General features: G+C 41.9%; 1 pseudogene; it reads right to left on the bottom strand.

The window, feature by feature from the left end:
* Window positions 1–233: 233 nt before the first annotated feature.
* Window positions 234–8,258, bottom strand: LOC118642172 (annotated as a pseudogene).
* Window positions 8,259–8,642: the final 384 nt, after the last annotated feature.

Below are 8,642 nucleotides of genomic sequence, written 5' to 3'. Positions count from 1 at the left end.
TCACAGAATCACAGGACTTTAGAACTGGAAGGAACCTCAGAGTCTTGAGAAGTTTCATACATCGATGACTGTTGTTACTACGGATACTATATTGGTATCTGTTTTTGTTTGTTTGTTTTACTCAATCTAGTGTATTTATTGACTAAATACAGTCTGGGTTAAGAGAAAAGAGAACTAGTTTTGGGGACAGAGGTTGGGGAGGAAGTCCCTGGGCCCTGTATGTAGGGGAGGGGTCACTTGTAAAACTCTTGTTCCTGCTCATCCTTCTCAATGACTACCTTGTATGCTTTCTTGAAGTCCTTCATCAGAACAATGCAACGGTTCTCTCAGACAGACTGCTTTCCACGCTCTGGGCAGATGGAAAGGGTATTCACTCCTGAAATCTTTTTTTAAATTAATTTATTTTTTCTTTTATTAATTTATTTTTGTTACAGGTGTTTCTTTTCCCCCCATTGACACTCTCCTTCCAATCCCGGCCTGCTCCCGCACCCAGCATTGTTGTCTATGTCCATGGTTATACATACATACATACAAGTTCTGTGGTTTATCTCTTCCCTCCCCCCACCACATCCCCCTCTTCTGAGGTTTGTCAGTCTGTATTCTACTTCTACGTCTCTGGGTCTATTTTGTTCATCAGCTTGTTTTGTTCATTGCATTCCACAAATAAGTGAGATCATGTGATATTTGTCTTTCTCTGATTGGCTTGTTTCTTTTTTTCTTTTTCCTTTATTGATTTTAGAGAGCGAGGAAGTTAGAGCAAGAGAGAGAGATAAAAACATCAATGAGACAGAACATTGATTGGCCACCTCCTGCATGCCCCTCACTGGGGATGAAGCCCACAACCTGGGCATGTGTCCTGACCAGGAATCGAATGGGCAACCTCTTGGAGCATGGGTTGATGCTCAACCACTGAGCCACACCAGCTAGACTGATTGGCTTGTTTTGCTTAGGATAGTACTCTCCAGGTTTCTTCATGTCATCTCAAAGAATAAGAGATCTTTCTTTCTTAGAGCCACATAGTACTCCATTGTGTATATGTACCACAGCTTTTTTATCCACTCATCTACTGATGGACACTTGGGCTGTTTCCAGATTTTAGCAATAGTAAATAGTGCTGCTATGAACATAGGGGTACATATATTCTTTCTGACTGGTGTTTCAGGCTTCTTAGGGTATATTTCAAGAAGTGGGATCACTGGGTCAAATGGCAGTTCAGTTTTTAATTTTTTGAGGTAACACCCCATTATTTTCCATAGTGGCTGCGCCAGTCTGCATTCCCATCAGTAGTGTACTAGAGTCCCCTTTTCTTCAAACCCCGCCAGCACTTGTTGTTTGATGATTTGTTGATGGCGGCCATTCTGACAGGTGTGAAGTGATACTTCATTGTTGTTTTAATTTGCATCTCTCTGATGATTAGTGACATTGAGCATTTTTTCATATGTCTCTTGGCCATTTGTATGTCCTATTTGGAGAGGTGTCTATTTAGTTCCTTTGCCCATTTTTTAATTGGGTTATTTGTCTTCCTTTTGTTGAGGTGTAAGAGTACTATACATATTTTGGAAATTAACCCTTTACCTGATGTATTGTTGGCAATTATGCTCTCCCATATGGTGGGTTCCTTTTCCATTTTGATGGTTATTTCTTTTGCTGTGCAGAAGATTTTTAGTTTGATATAGTCCCATGTGTTCATTTTTTCCCTTTGTTTCTCTTACCTTAGGTGTTGTATTAGTGAAAATTCTGCTGTGTGTGATGTCTGAAATTGTGTTGCCTACATTTTCTTATAGGATTTTAATAAATTTATGAGTCACATTTAAGTCTTTTATCCATTTTGAGTGTATTCTTGTGTATGGTGTAAGTTGGTGGTCTAGTTTCATTTTTTTGCATGTAGCTGTCCAATTTTCCCAACACCATTTATTGGAGAGGCTGTCTTTACTCCATTGTATGCTCTTGCCACCTTTGTCAAATATTAATTGAGCATAATGTCTTGGGTCAATTTCTGTGTTCTTTTCCATTAATATATATATGCCTGTTCTTGTGCCAGTACCAGGCTGTTTTGATTACAGTGGCTTTGTAGTATAACCTGATATCAGTATTGTGATCCCTCCTACTATGTTCTTCTTTCTCAAGACTGCTGTGGCTATTTGGGGTCTTTTTTGGTTTCACATAAACTTTTGGAGTATTTGGTCAAGTTCTGTGAAATACGTCATTGGTATTTTGATGGGGATTGCATTGAATCTATAGATTGCTTTAGGTAATATAGACATTTTAATGATGTTAATTCTTCCAATCCATGAACAAGGTATACGATTCCACTTTTTTATATCTTCCTCTATTTTGTTTTTCAATGACCTGTAGTTTTCTGTGAAGAGGTCCTTTACTTCTTTGGTTAAGTTTATTCCTAGGTATCTTAATTTTTGTTACCACAATGGTAAATGGGATTGTTTTTTTAGTTTCTCTTTCTGTGAGTTCATTGTTGGTGTATAAGAATGCCATTGAGCCCTGGCCGGTTTGGTTCAGTGGTTGGAGCATTGGCCTGCGGACCAGAGAGTCCCAGGTTTGGCTCTCGCTAGGGGCATGTACCAAAAAATAAATAAATAAAAAATAAAAGAATGCCATCTATTTCTTGACATTAATTTTGTATCCTGCTACTTTTCCAAATTCATTTATTAAATCTAGTAGATTTTTGATTGAGTATTTAAGGTTTTCTATGTACAAGATAATGTCATCTGCAAATAATGACAGTTTCACTTTCTCCCTTCCAATTTGGATCTCTTTTATTCTTTCTTCATATCTAAGACTTCCAGTACTATGTTAAATAAGAGTGGTAAAAGTGGCATCCCTGTCTTGTTTCTATTCTTAAGGAAAATACTTTTAGTTTTTACCCATTTAGTATGATGTTGGCTGTAGGTCTTTCATATATGGTCTTTATTATGTCAAGATATGATCCCTCTATTCCCACACTGCAGAGCGTTTTTATCAGAAATAGGTGTTGGATTTTGTCAAAGGCTTTTTCAGCATCTATTGATAAGATCATATGGTTTTTATTTTTCATTTTGTTTATGTGGTGTATCACAGTTACTGATTTGTGAATATTGTTCCATCCTTGCATCCCTGGGATGAATCCCACTTGGTCATGGTGAATAATTTTTTTGATGTATTGCTGGATCCGAATTGCTGATATTTTTTTAAGGATTTGGGCATCTTTCATTTGGGGTATTAGCCTGCAGTTTTCTTTCTTTGTAGTGTCTTTATCTAGTTTTGGAATTAGGATTATTCTGGCCTCATAAAATGAGTTGGAAGTCTTCCATTTTCTTGAATATTTTGGAATAGTTTGAGGAGAGTGGGTGTTAGATATTCTTTGATTGTGTGGTAAAACCCCCGAGCAGCCATCCAGGCCCGGGCTTTTGTTTGCAGAGAGTTTCTAGATTTCATCTTCAATTTCCTTAGCTGTTATTGGTCTGTTCAAGTTTTCTATCTCTTCCCAGTTCAGTTTTGGGAGATTGCGTGTTTCTAGAAATTTGTCCATTTCACCTAGATTGTCCAATTTGTTGGCATGTAATTGTTCATAGTATGTTTTAATGATTCTTTGTAGTTCTATGGTGTCAATTGTTACTTCTCCTCTTTTGTTTCAGATTTTGTTTATTTGGGTCCTTTCTTTTTGTTTCTTGGTGAGTCTGGCTAAGGGTCCATAAATCTTGTTTGTCTTTTCAAAGAACCAGCTCTTTGTTTCATTAATCTTTTGAATTGTTTTCTTTTTTTAGTTTCTATGTCGTTTATTTCTGCTCTGACCTTTACTATTTCTTTCCTTCTACTTGCTCTGGGTTTTTATTTTTGTTAACTTTCTAGTTCTTTAAGTTGTAGGGTTAGAAAGTCAGTTAGGAATTTTTCTTGTTTCTTGAGGTAGGCCTGTAGTGCTATGAACTTCCCTCTCAGGACTGCTTTCACTGCATCCCATAGATTTTGTGTTGTTGTGTGTTCGCTTTCATTGGTTTCCAGGAAGTTTTTAATCTCTTCCTTGATCTCCTTGGTAACTCATTCATTGTGTAATAGTATGCTATTTAGCCTCCATGTGTTTGAATGTTTTTGTGTGTTTTTATTGTAATTGAATTCTAGTTTCATGACATTGTGATCTGAGAAGATGCTTGATATGATTTCAATTTTCTTGAATTTTTAGAGACTTACTTTGTGTCCTAACATGTGGCCTATCTTCAAGAATGTCCCATGTGCACTTGAGAAGAATGTATATTCTGTAGCTTTGGGGTGAAATGTTCTGTAATTATCAATTAAATCCAACTGATCTAGTTTGTCATTTAAGGACTCTGTATCCTTGTTAATTTTTTGTCTAGAAGATCTATCCAGTGGTGTCAGTGGGGTGTTAAAGTCGTCCACTATGGTTGTATTGCTATTGATCTCTCCCTTAAAGTCCTCCATAAGTTTTTAAATATATTTTGGTGCTCCAGTATTTGGTGCATATATGTTTACCAGGGTTATATCCTCTTGTTGGATTGATCTTTTTAATATTGTGTAATGCCCTTCTTTGTCTCTTATTATGAGATTTGTTTTGAAGTATATCTTATCAGATATGAGTATTGCTACACCAGCTTTTTTTCATTTCTATTTGCTTGGAAATTTTTTTTCCATCCCTTCACTTTCTTTTTTTTTTTTTTTTTTAATCCTCACCCAAGGACATTTTTCCATTTTTCACTCAGATAGAGCGGGAAGGAGAGAGAGGAAGAGAGAGAAACATCGATGTGAAAGGGACACATTGAGTGGCCGCCACCCACACGACCCAACCAGGGCCGGGGACAAACTGCAGCCAAGGTACATGCCCTTAGCGGGAACTGAACCCGGGTCTCTCTGGACCGCAGGCTGACGCTCTAACCGCTGAGCCAAACCGGCCAGGGCTCCATCCCTTCACTTTCATCCTGTGTGAGTCTTTTGTTGTGAGGTGAGTTTCTTGTAGACAGCATATATATGGGTCATGTTTTCTTATCCAGTCAACTACCCTATATCTTTTGATTGGGGCATTTAAGCAATTTACATTTAAGGTTATTGATAGATACATATTAGCTGCTATTTTTATTTTATGCATGTGTTCCTCTCTCTATATTTTTTCTTCTTCTTACAACAGTCCCTTTAGCATTTCTTACAGTGCTGGTTTGATGGTGGTAAATTCCATCTGTGAAGCTGTTTATTTCACCTTCAATTTTGAATGATAGCCTTGCTGGATAGAGTAGTCTTGGATTCAGACCTTTGCCTTTCATTAATTTGTATACCCCATGCCACTCCCTTCTGGCCTGCAGTGTTTCTATTGAGAATTCAACTGACATTCTAATGGAGCTCCCTTGTAGGTAACTTTCTGTCTCTCTCTTGCTTCCTTTACAATTCTTTCTTTGTCTCTAATGTTTGCCATTTTAATTATAATGTGTCTAGCTGTGAGTCTTTTGGGGTTCATCTTGCTTGGGACTCTCTGTGTTTCCTGAACTTGTGTGACTTTTTCCTTTACCAAGTTAGGAAAGTTTTCTGTCATTATTTCTTCAAACAGGTTCTCTATTCCTTTCTCTAATTCTTCTCCTTCTAGTACCCTTGTGATGTGAATGTTGTCACATTTTGTATTGTCCCAAAGCTCCCTTAAACTCTCCTGCTCTTTAATTGTTTTCCCCATTTGCTTCTCTATTTGGGTGTTTTTTTCTACCCTATCTTCTAACTTGCTGATTTTGTCTTCAGCTTCTTCTAATCTACTATTGAATCCTTCTAAGGGATTTTTCATAACAGCTTTGTCATTCTTTATTTCATCTTGATTTTTATTCATAGCTTCTACCTCTTTTTTTAAGTTGATATAGTTCCCACTGAGCTCGTCATAATTTTTATTAAGTTGCTTGTAGTTTCCACTAAATTGTTTGAGCACCTTTAAAATTATTGTTTTGAATTTTTTATCTGACAAATTGCTTCTTCCATTTCATGTAGTTCCTTTTCTGGTGATTCCTCATTTTCTTTCATTTGAGTGCTGTTTCTTTGTCTCACCATTTCACTAGTCTGGTAGTTCTAGGCCCAGTGAGGGATGTTGGAATGTGTAGGCAGGTCAGTGTTTATCAAATAAGGCTGCTGTGCTTTCCAGACTGTTTTGGCATGTGGCACCTCTGCCTGCTGTGGGTCCTGGAGGATTGACAGCTGGCAGCTGGTATTGGTCTGTCCTGATAGGTGCTCCTGGGGTGCATGGGTTCAGTTGGTGTGCGGCTGGGGTGCATAGGTCCAGCTGGTGCACTGCTAGGGTGTGTGGGTCCTGCTGGGGAGTTCTGGGGTGTGATTCTGCCTGGTGGGGCTCAGCTCCTGATCAGTCTCTGCTAATGTTGCTGGGGGCGAGTGTCAGCTCGTGGTTTGCTCTGTTACTGCTGCTGCTGCTGCTGCTGCTGCTGCTGCTGCTGCTGTTGCCAAGGGGTGCTCTCAGCACAATCCTCTGTGCTGTTGGAGGCTGAAGATGCTCAGCTCTCGGGACTTTGCTGCTGCTGGGGGAGGAGCTTCACACCAAATCCAATGCTGCAGTTGTCAGGGGCAGGTCTCAGCTGCCTGAGCCTTGCTTCTCCTTGGGCTAGGGTATCACTCCTGATCAGCCTCTGCTGATGCTGCTGGGAATGGGTCTCAGCTGCCAATCTGTGCTGCTGCTGCCTGGGGATGGATGTCCGCTTTAAGCCTCTGCTGCTGGGGATGTGTCTTTGCTCCTGAGCCTCAACTGCTGTTGGGGATGGGGCTCCACTCCCACCTAGTCACTGCTGCTGTGGGGGAAGGTGCTAGGCTCCAAGCTGGGGCTACTGCTGCTAGGGGTGGTGCTCAGCTCCTGGCCAGCTGTGGCTACTGCAGCAGGCACCGCGGTAGCACCACTACTGTGTGCTGGTCCACGTTGACACAGTGGATTCTACTCGTCTGATGGTGCAAGTGCACTGGTGGACTCAGGTCACTTGGCCCTAGCCACTCCCTGCTGCCTCCTTCCAGAGAAGACCAGGGATCTCAAAATGGTGAGGCCTTCCAGCCGCACAGGGAGAAGCACCCTGACAAGCTGCTTACCATGGTAGCCGGCTGCTCCCGTCCACAGCACAGGAACCTTCTGTTCCATGTTTCTGCACTGCTCAAGGTTGCTCGTCCACTCACACTCTCTCTGACACTTGCTCACACTCTCACACACTCACCTTTGTTCTGGTCCTGCCCCCTGCCATCTTTTTTTCCTTTTTTAAAAAAATATGTTTTTATTGATTTTTTTAGAGAGTGAGGAAGGGAGAGACATAGAAACATTGATGTGAAAGAGAAACATCAATTGGCTGCCTCCTGCACGCCCCCCACTGGGGATCAAGCCTGAAACCCAGGCGTGTGCCCTGACCGGGAATCGAACCAGGACCTCTTAGTCCATAGGACGATGCTCAATCCACTGAGCCACATTGCCAGGATGCTCCTGAAATCTTATGTGGCTGAGACACATAGTCTTCCCAGTCAACCTCCTCAGAGAGATTCATCTTGCTGGTGGTAGTGGAGAAAAATCAATCTTTTCTGGCGGCATTCAGGGAGTGGAAATTCACTGTTACTGTCAAGGTGTTCTGGCCTCAGCAGGGCAGGATCCAGGGTGTCTGCTCTGTTTATTGCTATGATCACCTTGACATTGACATTCTGGTCAAATCCATCCATTTGATTAGCAGCTTCAGCAGGATTCTCTGAACCTCCTTGTCAGTCTCTGTCTGGACATCAAATCTCTTGGTGGCGATGGCATAGATCTCGTCTTGAAGATGATGACAGGTGCATTCTCCTTGGCCAGGCAGAACCCATCCCAGATCATTCGAGTGCCCTCACCCTGGTACTTCTATACAAATTCCAAGCCCACGACCTGGATAAACGTAGCAGTAGTGTGTGACCTTTGCTAACATGGTCTTCCCCGGGCCAGGACGCCTTGGAAGGATCGATGCTGATCTGCTTGTAGATATCAAAGTGTGTAAGAAGGAGCTCCATGGCCTCCCGCACCTCCTGCTTTTGGATGTCCATGCCCCCGATGTCTGCATACATCACATCTGGTTTCTGGTCTAAAGTGATCATGATAATGCTGTCCGCCTCACCTCCTCCTGGGTAGGGAAGAATTTCTTCTTCAGGTTCTTTTGCTCACCCTTGATGTACTCCTCTTGCACTTCCAATAACTTCAGCTTTTGCTGCAACTTCTTGTAGCAGCTGTGCAGGTCCTCCAGGTCCCCAGGAAGGACAGGCCAGTCTGGGGATCTCATCCTGAGCTTTCTCTACCAGGATACATACCTCCTCCATGGTGACCAAGCCTGCCTGTCTGTACTGGTTACCTATTGCTGCATAACCAATTACCCCAAATTTAGCAGCTTAAAACGACAAGTATTTATTATATCAAAGTTTCTGAGAGTCAGAAATCTAGGAGCAGCTTAGCTCGTGATGCTGGCTGAGGGTCTCTGATGAGAGTGTAGTCAAGTTATCCTCCAAAGCTGCGGCCACCTGCGGGCCTGACTAGAGGACCCGTCACCAACACGGCTGTTGTCAGAAAGCCTCAGTCCCTAACCATGTGGGCTTCTCCACAGGGCTGATTACAACCAGCTGCTGGCTTCCCCCAGAGTGAGTGATGGGGGGAAGGGGAGACACAGAGC

Source organism: Molossus molossus, unplaced genomic scaffold (genome assembly GCF_014108415.1).
Source record: "Molossus molossus isolate mMolMol1 unplaced genomic scaffold, mMolMol1.p scaffold_m16_p_3, whole genome shotgun sequence".
NCBI classification, from domain to species: Eukaryota; Metazoa; Chordata; class Mammalia; order Chiroptera; family Molossidae; genus Molossus; species Molossus molossus.
The sequence above is the reverse complement of the archived record's forward strand: the minus strand, read 5'-3'. Positions and strand labels throughout refer to the sequence as shown.